At 51.9% G+C, this 16,047-nt stretch overlaps 1 pseudogene; it reads left to right on the plus strand.

Annotated features, from left to right (window-relative positions):
* Window positions 1-16,047, plus strand: part of LOC136570611 (uncharacterized) — a 708,931-nt pseudogene that overhangs the window by 221,215 nt on the left and 471,669 nt on the right.

Raw genomic sequence — 16,047 nt, forward strand, 5'->3', positions numbered from 1 at the left:
AAAAACATACATTATAGTTTTGGCTTTTGCAAAATATTCAAGTGGATGCCATGTGTTGTGCATTAGAATGTTAACTTTTGCAGAAGTAGCTGTAGTTGTGAAATAATAACTAATGCTTTTATTTTTTTAACTAACTGACAGTAATAACTCAGAGATATTTCTGAAAGAGCTAATGTTCATTTAAAGTACTTGTGGAAATAGCTAAAAGCGTCTGCATGGTCAGGTAACATTTAAGGAAGGGATGTGATGAGGCCCCTGCCATTGACCCTTCCACTGTCAATAACTGTCACCTGCTGAAACCACAGACCAGGGGCCCTTGTGAGGCAGTGACACACAACCCTCAGAACAGCAATCCACGATTCCTGCACGTGCTCTAAAAAGGCGAGTTGGGGGTCAAACCAACCTAAAGAATTCCTGGAACAAGTAAACGAGTTCAAAGAAATGTTTGAATATGTATAATCGTTATGAATATGTATTTGAACAATACAGTGGAGAAACTAGACAAGAAGAGTTGCTGTGGTTAACCGGTGTGCCTCTGGCCATTGCCAACACCCAGCACTGTTACTGATTTGTCCCTTATTATTCCTTATTAACCTTTCAAAAATTCTAAAGAGTGAGGCTCATTTCTCACAAAACCCAAGGTGCTCACCCCTTGTTCTTCCCCCAAAGCCAGGATTTGTCAATCCTAAAATTTTTCTGGATGGAGGAGAAGGAGGCTGCGAGGAAAAGGAAGATGCACTGGTGTGGAGGCCCACGGGAGTCTCAATCTCCCACCCGTGGAGGACTGGTCCCCAATAAGAAGAATAGATTTCAAGGTTTTGGTGAGAAGCTTGCTTCTTCCACAGATCTTTGCAGGCACATGCTGATTTATGGAAAGTTCTGTTACCCCATTGGCCCGTTGGCCTAATTACCCTAGTTCACCCCCTGTTACCCATATCTGGTTAGTCCCTAGAATGTTCTCCCTCTCTGTCCCTCCATTGGCCCCAGTTTACTGCATTCCTCGGCCCCTGTTTCCCTATTAGCTGTCCCGACCCTTAACCCCTCTTTTGCCCCATTTTCCCCCATATCCATTGGGCCCTGACCCTCAGCTCCACCCTCACTACCCCACATAAAAACCCCCTGTGCCCTCGGCTTGCACCCTGTCTTTGTCCCTGGACCCTGTTCAGCTCTGTCCCCTGTTCCTGTACCAATAAACCCAGTTTGCTGAGATCATACCCAGACCCATCCTGCCGACTTTGTCAGCTTTATAAAGCAGCCGTGAGCTCTGGGCTCCTGAGTGCCGGACGCTCCAAGGGCCTCGGCAGCGCCAGGACGCGCCAGACTGGGACAGCCAGGCAGGGCAGGAGGAATCACTGCCCCTTTCCCCTCCCTGCTGCTCCATCTCCCAGCCCAGCATCGCTGCAGGACAGCCTCACTGCCAACGCCATCCTGCCAGGGATGGGCTGGGGGGATCTCCTTCCCCTTCCCTCTGGAATGGAGGCAAATCCCATCTTCTCCTTGTCCACCCTCCTTCTTCTCCTCATTCTGTCCTACATCCATCCATGTTCCTTTCCCATCTCCTTCCTCCCTTGTTCCTTCTTGTTCCTTCCTCTCCTCCTGCCTTTTCCTTTTCCCTTCTCCCTGTCTCTTCCTCTCCTTGTCCTTCCTCCCCCAGGCACTGAGCTGCGGACAGAGACCAGGGAGAACAAATCCCTGCCACAGAACCTCGTGGAAGAGGCCATTTGGAACAGCTCCACGGCTCAGGAATCCAACGGGGACGAGAAGCCCCAGAGATCCCACACGAGGAGGGGCTGCAAACCCATCCCGGGGAGCTGAGAGGAGGTAAAACCCTCCCTGTGCCGGGAAGGGTGTGGGGAATGTGAGAAGAGCTTCAGGCAGAGCTCAGCGTATTCCTGGCTCCTCCAAAAACGGCAGTGCCAGATGCAGAGATCCATGGGGCTGCAGAGATCCCCCTGCAGATCCATGGGGATGCAGAGATCCCCCTGCAGATCCATGGGGATGCAGAGATCCCCCTGCAGATCCATGGGGATGCAGAGATCCCCCTGCAGATCCATGGGGATGCAGAGATCCCCCTGCAGATCCACGGGATGCAGAGATCCCCCCGTAGATCCATGGGGCTGCAGAGATCCCGCCGCAGATCCATGGGGATGCAGAGATCCCCCTGCAGATCCATGGGGATGCAGAGATCCCCCTGCAGCCCCCGGAGCAGCCACGCTGGAGCACGGGGATGCCTCAGAGGAGGCTGTGACCCCGTGGCCAGAGGGGCCCCGCTGGAGCAGCCTGTCCTGGCAGGACTGACCCCGGGGCACAGTGACCCACGCTGCAGCACTTGGAGGGGGGCTGTGCCCCGTGGGATGGACTCAGCTTGGAGAAGTTCCTGGAGAAGTCTCCGGTGGGAGAGAGCCCAGGGTGCAGCAGGGGAACGACTCCTGTCCCTGAGCAGAGGGAGAAGCCCCGGGGCATGAAGTGAGCACGACCCCATTCCCTGTCTCCGGCACTGCCGGGGTAGGAGGTGCAGCTGGAAGGAGGGAGGCGTGGGGGAAGGCTGGATTTAAGGCTCTTCACTTACTTCTCATTATCCTGCTCTGAGGTTTTGGAGTTTTCTGTCAGAAATCTCTCCCCTCCCCCACTCATCCACAGGGGTTTGGGGTGGTTTTCCCTTTTTGGGGGAAATCAAAGCGATGCACTGATGCTCCTAATTAGGGGTAGGACAAGAGAGGCTCCAGGGCTTCCCGCTGAGCCGGGGCCACCGAAGCCGCAGTGCCGGGAAAGCCGTGGCGGGAGGTGCGGAGCAGTTTGTTTGTGTTTTCAGCTCAATCCCCTCAGGCCCGGGCCCGTTCCAGGGCTGTTCCTCATCTCCGGCTCTGCCCTCACGCAGCCCGGGGGGCCCAGAGAGCGCGGGGCGAGGCTGTACCATGTGCAGAGCCCGCCCCTGGCTGCGATTGGGCGACGGTGCCGTCAGTCGTGGTTCTGGCGCGCTGATTGGTGGGAGCGGGGCGGGGCAGGCCCCGGTGGCGGCCTGAGGGCGGCCGTGGCTCGGCAGCGGCGCCACTGGCGGAGCGTCTGTGCGGGCCCGGGAGCGGCGGCAGCGGCCGGAGCGCGGTGAGGCGGCGGCGGAGCTCGGAGGCGGCCGGAGCGCAGGTGGGAGCCGCGCTGGGTTGTGCGGGGGCTCGGGGCTCGCTGCGGGCCTCGGGGGCGGCAGGGGGCTCAGGCGGGTTCGTTGTGCCGTGTCCGGCGCGTGTTGCCGCTGGCGTGAGGGCGCTGCGGGAGCGGCTGCCCGCGGTCTCCTTGCCGCCGCTGCCTCGGCAGGAGCCGCTGCCGGAGCAGCGCTGGCTCGGCCCGGTTGCTGTGGCCGGGACAGAGGCGGCTGCCCCGTGCCCGGGGCTGTGCGGGGAAATTGATGTGGCCGGCGGTTTCTGTGCCCCGAGGAGACAGAGGAGTCCTGTACAAGTGACTTTATTGCTGAGCAGAGGGAGAGGCCGTGGGGCATTTGCCGTGCGCTCGCTGCCATTGTTGTAGTTCGCAGCCTCCTTTTTATCCTCATTTTCCCGGCCTCATCTCCCTCTCCCTTTGCCCACTGGCTGAGGTACTTGGAAGGTTCAGACTTCCACATCTGCCAACTTTCATGTCCTCGATAATGTGCACCCCCACTTTTGTAGAACAGCCGATATTCACTGCTCTGTTAAGTGTGTTTTGTTCTCGACGTTCAGGAATGTAGCGGGACTTTCTGTGAGCAGCAGTCCATGTTAATTAGTAACAATTATTGAAGCTGGTGGTTTCGCCGATTACTTCCTTATCTACAAGCCCCTGGCCCCTCGCTCAGCTGCTGAATGAGCTGCACTCTCAAGGTGTGGAGCACGGTAAAAAGGTGAGAGTTGCTGTAGCACATGAGAGGAGAAACAGCATTCGTTTAACCCATGGACTGCCAGGGAGCCACAAAACCGTGTCGCATTCCCATCCTTTTCACGTTTGGACCAATACATGAGCTGCTCTTTTGTTTCCTTTGTTATCTGTTTCACCACTTTTCCTTTGTCATCTATTTGCCAACAGCAGTTTGGGTCATTTGATTTTCCAAAACTCCTCTTTTTTCTGCTAACAGATAATCTGATCCCATCCCTTGGTGAATGTTGTGTACCTCATTTCAGTGGATTGCTCAGCAGGAAGGTCAGGAGCTGGAGCTGTCTGGTTGGTTGTTCCGAGGACAGCTTGTAATCTAATGATGCCATTGAAATGAGAAACGGGTTCTGTGGCTCCTGATATGAATTGGTTTGGGTTCCCAGGGGCTTGTGCATGGTGTTGTAGGATTTGTTCTGCTGGCCGTTCATCTTTTCCCCATTTTTCGCCGCTCTCTCCAGCCAGGGCTGCATCAATTGACTGCTTTTCTTTAATTAAATCATCAAATACTTAGATTCCCAACTGATTTCTCTGAACTTTTGGTAGCAAAAAATCCCTAGTGCTCTAATACACCCTATATAACGCAGACAGTGACAGCACATGTTGGAGTGGGCAGAGGGATGATTCCCCCCCATTTATTTATAGTGAAGATTTCCCAACATTCTCCATTTGCCGTTTCCCTTTGCAGCTTCACCCGTTTCTGTTGCAGGGTCAGATATCCTCACTCTGGGCTCTGCCTTGAGCTGTGCAAATTCCATCAGTGCAAGCAGGCAGAGCTTGGGGTGAGGGGCAGAGGGAATCAGCCCAATTCCTGCCCCAGGCAAGAGACCCAGGTACATTGTCCAGGCTTTGCCCAGCAGTGTTCATTTGCATTTCTAAAGCTCCTCTGCAGGCTGCCTGGAATGAAGCTTCTCTTCCAGGGCAGCCACCTCGTGAGTCACATGTGCCCCGCTCAGAATCTGTTTTTTTTTTGCAAAAAGTATCAACTATTTACGAGTTAAAAGTATTATGGTAATGCTCTTCAATTTTGCAAAATGCAGTGTTAAAAACGCCAATCACTTGTTTTTAAAATTTTTAAAAGTTTAATAGTAATAAAATGGTTATAAAAATAGTAATACAATTAGAGTAATAATAATTTGGACAAACTGAATTAGGACAATATGAGACAATAAATACAAATTGTTACGGATGTCCCGGTACCTTTTTCTGGGCAGCACGAGCCCGAAAAAGGACACCCGTTAACAAAGGATTAACCCTTAAAAACAATAGCCTGTTGCATATTCATACACTTCATACATGATGCATAAATTCCATTCAAATACAGGATTCTCTCTGGTCGTGGTCAACTTCTTGCTCCAAATCCTAACAGCGCCTTCGAGGTGGGAAGAAGTTGGTTTCTTCTGATAAGAGGGCAATAAATTCTTCTTCTCTGCAAGATTTAGCTGTCCTGTGGCTGCTATCTCGCTGCGAGTCCTTTCTTTTTAAAAAAGTATCCTGCATAGCATCGTTTCTATTTAAACAATTTTTATAATCTAAAACTATATTTAACACAGTACTTAAGAAAACTAATACAGCATTACTTTCTAAAACAACACATATAATATTCATTTTAATATTTGCCAATCATAAAATACATGCATTTTTCACATGCAGCATAAAGGCGAACATGGAAGAACCCAGACCAAAAACTGATTCTCACAATTCTGTCCCAAACCCACCTGACAATATAAAGTGTGAGTTTTATGAAAAATTTTTCTCATGTTGTAATTTTGTCACTGAAGCTGCAGGGAAAACAAAAACTCTCCAAGAATCTCTTTAGTGTTAGAGAGTCAAGGCATTGCTTGATTCTGGCCAGGATGTGCAACAGAAATAATTTCTTTCACAAATAGCCCGGCTGTGCAGAGAAAATCATTCCATGCCATGTGAGTTTTACTAGATTTTTCCTAAACTTTATGTAGTCTGAACCAATCTAAATCCCCAGCTTTAATGTTCATTGCTTCCATGTTGTGTAGATTTTTAGTATTTGGTTTCCTGTTGGACCCGGATTTCTTCCCCTCTGATGTGAATTCGGTCCACACTCCTGGATTTCCTTCTCAGCCTTTTCCAGACCAGGTGTCTCCAGCTGTGCCGGGGGCAGTGTCTGGGGTAGCTGTTGGTTGCTGTTTGCTGCAGGGCGTTGATGTTTTGTTGCTGGTCGTTATCTCTGTGGGTGTCTTTTGGGCTATTCCCAGTCTGTTGAGATGTTGAACTCATCTCCATTGAGTGGTGTAACACCCCTTAAATAAAACCTTTAAAATTCCTTTCCCCAAGGCAAAGACAAACCAAGCCTGAGCAGAGAAAGAAGATTTAAAAGAACCAAACTGGGTACATTTTGCAGCAATGCAGTCGCAGTCAGCCCAGAGTGTGGGTGTGAGTGAGCCCCAGAGTGGAATTGTGCCGTGGTGCTCCCCAGCAGCTGTGGCAGTGCAGGCCCAGCCAGCGCTGAAGCTGCAGCAGTGGCAGCAAGGCTTGGCCGCAGTGGCTGGAGGTGCCAGAGGAGGGTGGCCAGGATTTCCGAGGGTTTGAGCAGAGGATCTGTGGGCAGGCCCAGGGGCTTGGCCCGCTGTGGAGCCCTGGCTGCTGCTGCGTTGCCTTCAGGGCAGGCTCAGTGGGGGCTCCCATGGTCCTGCTGCAGGCGGGAAGTGCAAATCTCCGGGGCTTCAGAGCCCCTGAGGCCAGGCTGAGGGGTCCCCCCGTGTTCAGCTGTGCTGGCGGCTGTTTCTGGCCTCAGGGACACTTGGCATGGGCCCCTTGGCCACCAGTGGTGCTGTTTTGCACTCCTTAGGCAGGAGCCGATGTCCTGGCTGGGTGTTGGCAACAGCAAAGTCCCAGGGCAGGCTCTGTGCCAGCCCAGCTTCCTGTGGGAGAATATACCTTGATCTCTGATCCAGTGCTTGCTGAAGCAGTCAGAATTGCTTTTGCCCCCCTGTTAGGTGCCATGGTGTCAGCAGAAGATATTGAAGCCTTCCTGCCCAGGGCATTTCAGTGCCAGGCTCTTACAAGCACCCACAGCTCCTTGGGTTGAGCTGAGCATGGGGCGGTGACCTGCGCTTTGTCGGATTCCCCTTCCTTAATAACAGCCTGTCTTGTAGCTCTTTTCCCTTCTGCTGCCCTTGCAGAACCATCCAGAAACACATTTTGTCCCTCAGGCCAGGGAATGTCCCATCAATCTCTCCCAGCCTGGGTCGGGAGCTCTGTCCCTTGAGTGCAGTCCTGGGTTCCTTGCCAGCCCCTCTCCAGGCTGTTCAAACAGGAGGCTGGGTTAAACCCTTGCCCTGTCCTCAGTTCTAAATCCTCCTGTGCCATTGAACAAGTTTCATACTGTAATAACCGAGCCCTGCTCATCCATTTAGAGGCTCTTTTGGTTGTCAAAGCTTTAACTTGCTGCCAGACTTGAACTCTAGGAGATCCTCCTGTTGTCATCAGTTTTCAGCCTGAGCTCCCATGAAAGCTGTGGCTGCAGAATTCTGCAGACAATGAGGCTGCTCTCTGGCCACTGGGTTAAACATTTTAGCACAAGAATTCCTTTGGCAAGACCCTGTTTAACATCCACCTATAATTCAAATTCTTTTACCCTGTCTGGAAGGGCCAGGGAAGCCGCCTCAGTTAATCTTCATTTTAACACTAGAAAACTCTGTGTTTCCTCCTCCTGTCCATACATCCAGTTTGTTGACTGGCAGGACAGGAGTGTTACAGGGAGACACCCCTGGCTCCAAAAGCCCTGCCTTCTACAGGGACTCAATACCAGGCTGTGAGCCCTTCCTTCTCTCCCCTGGAACAGGGTATTGCTTGTCCTGGTTGCTTTGAAGTAATTTGTAGAGGCTCCATATCTAATTTTCCCTATTTTCCTGTGGCTGCCCACACTTCTGGGTTCAGTTCAGCATAGGCCTGGCCAGACATTTGACACAGAGGTACAGCAGAACTGGCCTCTGTATCACCTTTTATAATATTAATTTGTGTTCCATGTTTAGCCCTCAAATTCCTTCCCACTAAATCATGATAACAATTAGGAGCAAATAAAAATTCATGCATTTCCAATCCATCTCCCAGATCTACTAATAGTGGTTGAATAAAACCATGCATCTTTCCCACTTATCCCCTCACTAATCAAACAAATCTTTTGCATTTTTCCCCCTTAGGTCTAAGCTTCAGAGTGGATTGAGAGGCCCCTGTGTCCATCAGGAGAGGCCTCCTCTCAATGCAGACCGAGCTGAATGTTCTCAAGGGCTCCAGTGTGGAGGGTCCCTGGTGTGATGGGAGCTGTGACAGCCCTGCCAATCCATGTCCATCAAGGGGTGGACTTGCTGGTCCTGAGGGTGCTGCTGTCTGTGCTTGCAGTGTCCTTGTGCCCTGCAGCTGGAGCCCTGATTCCTTGCCAGGGGCTGTTTGGGTGGGCTGTCCCCTGCCGAGGAGGGCAATGCCTCTGCCGGGTGCTTGTGGCTGAGCCCGTGCCCTGGGTGCTGGGGCCCCCTTGGGCCCTGGGGTTGATCCCTCAGGGGCTGTAGGAACTCTGCCCTGGCCTTTGCCTTCAGCTTGGCCTTTTGCTGCTCCCTTCTTGCATTCACCTGCTGTGCCTTGGTGCCCAAGTGCTGCAGGGCCTTCTTCTGGCCCTCCTGCAGCCCCCCTCAGTGCCTGTGGGTGCTTGTCTTGCTTTACAAGACAGGTGTCTGCTCGGGAAGGCAGAAAAAGCCTCTCTTGGAATGGAGAATGCAAAGCCCCTCCCTCTTAATTTTTAGAATAGTGAAATCAAGGGGCTCTCAGGCAAAGATACGGGAATAGGAATAGCAGTTCTTTTCTAGTGTGTAAATAAAGCAAACAAACAACACCAGCTCCGGCAGTGACAACAAACAGAGCCCGGAGCCAGTCCCGGCCTTTCGGCTGCGGCGCTTTCCCCTTGGGTGCAGTTCCGGGCACGGCCGGCAGGGGCGCTGGTGGCTCCCGCGGGGCAGGGCAGCGCATCCCTGCCATGGGAACCTCTCTTAACGGAAATAGAGCAATCCCTTCATCTAACTCTTTCACATTTTACCTTCTATAGCCTTTCTCCCGTGTTTTGGGAAAGAATTTGGAGAGGGCTGCCTTTTAACTGAGCTCCTAGTGTTTCAATAAGGGGCTTCCTGTAGAGAGAGGGAGTTTCCCTGAACAGCCGGAGCTGTGGTTACCAAGGGGACGTAACTCAGAGCAGGCCGGGGTCAGGGGAGGATATCCCGCCGAGGCTCGGTGGGAGTGTGGGCAGGGTCTGCTGCCGGAATCGCCAGAGGGGGATCTTCCCGTGGAGACCGAGCCGGAGCGTGGGCAGCCCCCACATGGCTTATGGCGGCTGATCCGGCAGCTCCCGGCAGAGAAAAGGCAGGTGGGAGACCCCGGCAGCAGCGGCGGTGCCCAGCGCAGCTGGCACGGGCAGGGCAGCCGGGGATGGGATGGCTGGGACCCGCCCTCGGTGCGGTCGGCGCGGTGACCTCGGCCCACGCGGCAGGACAGAGCAACCCCCATCTTCCCCAGCATGGCCGGCAGAGCGGCCGCGGGCCGGGCAGTGGGAGCAGGGCACACAAATTCACCGCCAGCGCCGGGGCAGGTGGAGCTGCCCTGGCCACTGAGCCCGCACCTGGGATGGAAACCGGGGCAGGCAGAGTTGAGGTGGGCAGCGAGCCGGGACCCGGGACAGGCGCCTTGGCCGCGAACGGAGGGGGCAAGACCTTCAAAGGATCCCACTCTCTTTCTGATTTTTCCTCTTGTTCCCCTCCCTTTCATTTCCCCTTTTTCTTTTCCTGTTTTTTTCTCGGGTGTTTCTGATACTTTAAAGATTTTTATTCTCCTAAAATCTCCTGTCTAACATATGGCATATTCTCTTTCTTCTTGATTAAATATTTTTTTTTACAAATAAATCCAGAGCCTAACAAATCTTAACTTCTGCTTGGATACTTTGAAATGGTCGACGAGCTAACTCACGACCTCCTAATGTTGTTTTTCTCATCACCTTTTTTTATCCTTTGGCAATTTAAGCATCTTTCAGTAACTTGCTTTGCTCCTCCAAAAATCCCAGTGCATCCATAGTTCCTTAAAAAATGATCACACAAAGCTTGATTACCCCAGTGGGTTTTCTGATGCATGTCTTCTAATATTTTCCTAGTAAGCACATTTTATTAAGTAATTGTCTTCCATCAAGAAGTTTCCATTTCCTTGATTTATCTTGTTCACTTCCAGTCTTGTTTAATTCTTTTTTCTCGTCTTCCTTAACCTTTGGAATTTCCAGTTTTTCCTCGTTTGGAATTAATATTAACATAACTCTTTCAGCTCCATTTTCTGCTGCATCCTTAGCTTTGTGATGTGGCCCCAGTTTGCCCAGTTTGCCTCTCCTTTGGCCCGGGCCGGGTTCCCCCCGCCCGCAGCGGCTGGGAGCAGCCGAGAGCCCCGCGCTGCCCATGCCGACCTGTCCCGGCTCCATCGCCGCTCCTGCCGCGGGCTGCGAGGGCTGCGGGAACGGGGCACCGAGGGTGTGGCTGCTGCTGGGGGAGGAGGAGGAGGCAGGGAAGGGCAGGGATGAAGGGGGAGGAGGAGGTGGGGTTAGGGAGGAGGAGGAGCAGGGGGAGGAGGGTTGGAAGAGGAGGGATGAAGGCGGAGAGAGGGCAGCGATGGAAGGAGGAGAAGGAGGTGGGGTTAGGGAGGAGGAGGAGGAGAAGGGATGGAAGGGGAGGGATGGAAGAAGAGAAGGAGGTGGAGATAAGAAAGAGGGCCAGGAGGAGAAGGGGGAATGGAGGAGGAGGAGCGGAAGGAAGAGGAAGAGGAGGGATAAAGGCGGATGGAGGCTGAGCTGAGGGAGCCAGGCTGTCGATCCCTGCCTGAATTCGCAGCCCCCACCTGTGGGATCATCGCCCCCCCCCCCCGCCCCCCCCCCCCATGGCTCCAGTGAGCGGGGAGGGGGAGCTCGGCCTGGATATCCCGGGGGGTCCCTGGGTTGGGTTTTTGGGGGGATGTTTGGAGAATGAAGAAGTCCAAGGCTGAGCAGAAAAGGCCCCCTGGGGGGACATCGGGGGGTGGCGGTGGCGGCTGCCGGCAGAGGCAGCCTGGAGGAGCAGAGCCCTGTGTGCCCCAGGAGCCCAAAGTGGGGAGCCCAGAGAGGGGGGAGCGCCGCCATTGGCGGGAGCCTCAAGAGCCTGGAGAGGGCAGGGGGGACTCCTTGGAGCCGCTGCAGCCCAGAGCAGAGAATGAGGGGAGAAGGGAGCCCAAACAGCCCCGGCATCCCGAAATGGGGAGAGCGAAGCGGGGGGAGCTTTTGGGGTTGCTGGGACTGCCCGCAGCCTGGGCAGGGCGGGCACCAAGGAGAAGGGGGACCCCCAATCCAAGCGTGACCCCAGCAGCTGGGACAGGGGGGGACCCCAGAACTCGAGAGGGGAGGGACCAGAGATGGGGAACTCCTGGGAGGCTTTTTCAGGGCTGAATCTTGGTGTTTGGGAGGTTTTTCTGGAGCCCAGATGGCCGCTGACTTGTAGAGATGGACTCGGGCAGAGGGACCTTCAAACTCAATGTGTGTTGAGGAAGATGAAACAGGAAATCCTTATAAATATGATTGTCCGGCAAAAGATTTTGAGAATATAGAAAGTGTAAGGAAGATTGAAATGAAAGCAAGCTTTGAGATACCTCAGTTAGTGAACAACTTGAAAACAATGGTGTTGCCCAACTGGAGGTAATCCCCTTTTGATGAAACAATTTCTCTGCTTGCAGACAGATCCAAGGGTCAGAGCAGACCCTACTAGCTCAGCAGAAGGGGTCCAAAGAGGAGTTTTTAGGGTTTAAAATGTAACACATTATGGTGATGTAATGATTCTTACAGGCTGTATGTAAATGCTATAGGATTTGTATCTTGTACTAGATTGGTTAGTGAGAAATAGAATATTCAACACATTAGAAGATTTATTGTATTTTAACGGGAACCTTACTCTCTTACACTCTTCCCCTCTTACTCTCTTACCCTCTCATCCTCTCTACCCCTCTCTTCTCTCGGGCCTGCTCCGAGCTGTGCCTGGCAGCTCCAAGCAGGGCCCTGCACCCAGGCCCTTTGCAATAAACCGCAGGTTCCACGGCCTGGCTGCAGAGATCTCTCGTCTCCGTCCGTCCCGACTGTCCTACCCCCTGACGGTCCTACAAACGCGCTCATCCCTTGTTTTCCCCAAACCAGGATTTCCCATTGCCAGCCCCAGGGAGGCTGCGAGGAAGAGGAAGATGCCCCGGGACACTGAGGCAGGTGAGGAGGAAGTCAGTGCCCCTTTCCCCTCTGTGCTGCTCCATCTCCCAGCCCAGCACAGCCCCTGGCTGCAGCTCAGCCCTGGGGGGATCTCCTTGCCCTTGCCTGTGGCACGGAGGCAAATCCCATCCTGTCCTTGTCCTTCCTCCCCCAGAGCAGGAGCTGAGCATGGAGAGCAGGGAGGACAAATGCCCGCGGCAGAACCTGGTGGCAGAGGCCGTTTTGAGTGGCTCCAGGGCGCAGGAAGCCAACGGGGAGGAAAAGCCCTGGAGATGCCGCACAAGGAGAGGCTGCAAATGCAGATGGCGGGGATGTGAGGGGGAAAGAGCCAGCCTGGGCCGGGAAGGCGGCCGGAGATGGAGCCAGAGCTCGGAGCTGGTGCTCCATGAGCAGCTCCATGATGGGGAGAAGCCCCACACGTGCGTGGAGTGTGGGAAGAGCTTCAGGTGGAACTGCCACCTGATCAGGCACCAGAGGATCCACACTGGGGAGAGGCCCTACGAGTGTGGGGAGTGTGGGAAGAGCTTCAGAGAGAGCTCCACCCTGATCAGGCACCAGAGGACCCACACTGGGGAGAGGCCCTATGAGTGTTCCAAGTGTGGGAAGAGGTTTCTGACCAGCTCCCGTCTCCTCCAGCACTATCAGACTCACACAGAGGAGAGGCCCTTCCAATGCCCTGACTGTGGGAAGGGATTCAAGCGCAACTCCATCCTCATCACCCACCGGCGCATCCACACTGGGGAGAGGCCCTACGAGTGTGATAAATGCAGGAAGAGGTTTCAGACCAGCTTCTGTCTCCTCAGGCACTATGGGATTCACACAGAGGAGAGGCCCTTCCAGTGCCCTGACTGCGGGAAGGGATTCAAACACAACTCCACCCTCATCACCCACCGACGCGTCCACACAGGGGAGAGGCCCTACGAGTGTCCCCAGTGTGGGAAGAGCTTCTCCAGGAGCTCTATCTTGACCCAACACCAACGGAGGCACCGGTAAGGGAAGTCCTGCGAGTGCCCCGAGTGCAGGCAGAGCTTCGTGCGCTGCTCCAGCTCCATCCCCCACTGGAGGAGGCACTTTGGGCACAGCCCTGGTCACTCACATTCCCTGTGATCCATGTTGGGAACACACCTGGCTGGTTCTCCTTTTGGTTTGGCCTTAATTTTCCTCTGCTTCACTTTCTGTCGTGATACGGCGGGAGAAATGCGACACACCATATGCGATGAATAGCAAATCCCGAAGTTTATTGAAACCCCACACATATTTATATTGGTGTTAATGAAGCTTATACATATTGCAAAAGCTGAGCTCATTATTGGTTAAAGCACACTTAGATCAACCACACCTACTTCTATCTTCTAACAATTATTTTGCTTCTATGTTTGCATTCTTCTAACTTTTCTACCTAAGATAACTACATTTTCTGGCAAGCGATTTTCTCCCCCGTCTTCCCGTTTCAGGGAAGGTCAATGTGACCTTTGTCAGTGATTGGACACTGGTTGCTCAGTTCCCAGCTTGTTTCCCCTATCCTTATCCATTGGTATCACATCGAAATGTCCTTTCTCAGCTAACCAATTATCCAAAAAGCTCTCTACATCTCCCCTGTTTTTCTGTTGAACAAGCATGGTTTGATTAAATTCGGTAGTTATCATCTTTCGCACCATATTCTGTAAGCATATACAAAAACAAGGCATGATTAATACTAACAGCAAAGCTACAATAGCTACTACAATGCTAATCTTAACAATAGAACGTAACCATGATCCTAAGTTTAAAGATTTGAGCCATCCATCAATACCAAGGCCTGATTCCACCTGTAAGTTCCCAGTTAACCTCCGTAATTTAGAGAGCTGTGAGTGTACAGATTGTGCACGATCAGAGAGATTCATGCAACACATGCCCTCAAATTCATCACAACCATGGCCTTGTGCAAGTAAGAGAAAATCAATTGCAGCTCTATTTTGAAGCGTCGCATGGCGAATAGAATCTACATCAAGCAAAAGACTGGAAATTGCTAAAGAAGTTGCATTTGTTTGTTTAACAAGCCAACACCCTAACTTATTTAAAATAGCATGAGCACCTGCTGCTGATACCCCTGGAGTTAAGAAAGATGCTGCAACTATGGCCGCTGGGGACCAAAACTTCACATCATCCCGGCAGTCTGCAGCAAATGCATGAGCCATTTGTTTGCTTCTACGATGGCGGCGGCTCATGTTCAGTATCATGGACTTTTTGGGTGTAAGTAGAGACAGCCGTCCAAGAGTACACAGTCCCCCATGCAGCATTGATGGGATACCGGCCCAAGCACGGTCTCTACATATCAGGAAGTATCCTGCTGGCAATTGAATAGGGTCATTTGATGAGACTGACACTCTCTTTGTTGTATAATTGCAGCATTCCGGTAGACAGCCATGCTAGAAGTTACAACATTAGAATGGTTTTTGACTGACAGCTGGCTTCTATGGTTAAAATGAATACATGCATCTGCCATCACTGACCCAACAGCTCCAACTCTTGGGGTTCCTGCGGTGCTATAGGAAAGTGAGAAACGCATTGATCCCAATTATCCACACTCGTCCTAGCATTGCTGACCTTACAAGTTGGTACATGTGAAGGGCACGGCCAGGGATCTGCTGGTAATCCAACCAAACAGGTTGTAAATGGATTGCCAGGAGAAGACAAAGACAGGCAAATAGCCTCCTGTTTAGTTAACTTTGCCAGGGTGACCCATATGTTAGTCTTGGGTTGAAGTGGGGCCCATGCTTGATGGTCTGCACTGTCCACAGAAAGAGCAAAAATTAATAAAATAATAGCATAAGGTCTCCACATCACCCTGATCTTTCCAGGCATTACTTTGAACCATCCAGATATTTCAGAAACAAACATGCTTGTCACAAACCTTTAAGAATATCTCTTTTTTCCTAGATTTAGCTTCTTTAGGTCCTTCAAACAATCCCTCCACACTTGGTTGGGATCCTGATCTTCTGTAATAGGACCTATCACACTTGACTGTGACAGGGGAACACCCCTACCACACTTAGATTGTAAAACACGTGACTTAGATTGCCCTAAAGCACGTTTAATTAAATGCTGAATTTCCCACCTAAACCATGCTAGGATTTTCTGTTCTGGTGATTCGTACAACTGTAACCCTTGGCGGCCAGGTAGCCCTGTAAATGATTTAAGTTCTCTCTGCCAGGAGTCTAATTGCCAATAGAAACCACAGCTCCTACACCACAATTCAGGGAATTGGGATTGATGTACCCACTTAGTTTCCTGACAACCTCCGCAAAACAGCAGTATCCAAGCAGCACAATGTCTATCTTGACAGCTAATACAAGCTAAATTCTTAGGCCCTTCAAATTCAAAATCAGAAAGCACTAAATGCAAGCTTAATATGTTATCAATAGATTTGCACCGACCAACTGCTTGATCGATGGCAAAACTACACTGTCCTTTCAGTTTAAGAAGTATTGGTTGAAGGATGATCAACAGCCTCGTCTCCACTCGCTGACGATCCTTTCGCTCAGTTTGATCGAGGTGTTCCATCAAACACAGCTGCTCGGGTCCACTTAGCAGGTACCCACAGAGATCCAGGTCAATGTATCCTTCTTCATTGGTATCTGTATCTGATCAGGTTCCTTTCCCGTAATCTATAACGCCCGTTCATGACCCTTTTTGAGCAAATCAGCCAAAATTTCAATTTTTTGAAGAAGGGTTTTATGCTGTTGAAGTGGAGGAGATATCCATTCCAAGGCCCATATCTCCCCCGTTTTTCTGTTTTGCTGAGTAAGCGCACTCGGTAAAAACTTAGCTCCACACCAAACTGTCAGCTGTATGGGGAGGTTAAGATCACATCTCCAAACACTGCCTTGTGTGAC

The sequence above is a fragment of the Molothrus aeneus genome, unplaced genomic scaffold (assembly GCF_037042795.1).
Source record: "Molothrus aeneus isolate 106 unplaced genomic scaffold, BPBGC_Maene_1.0 scaffold_35, whole genome shotgun sequence".
Lineage (NCBI taxonomy): Eukaryota > Metazoa > Chordata > Aves > Passeriformes > Icteridae > Molothrus > Molothrus aeneus.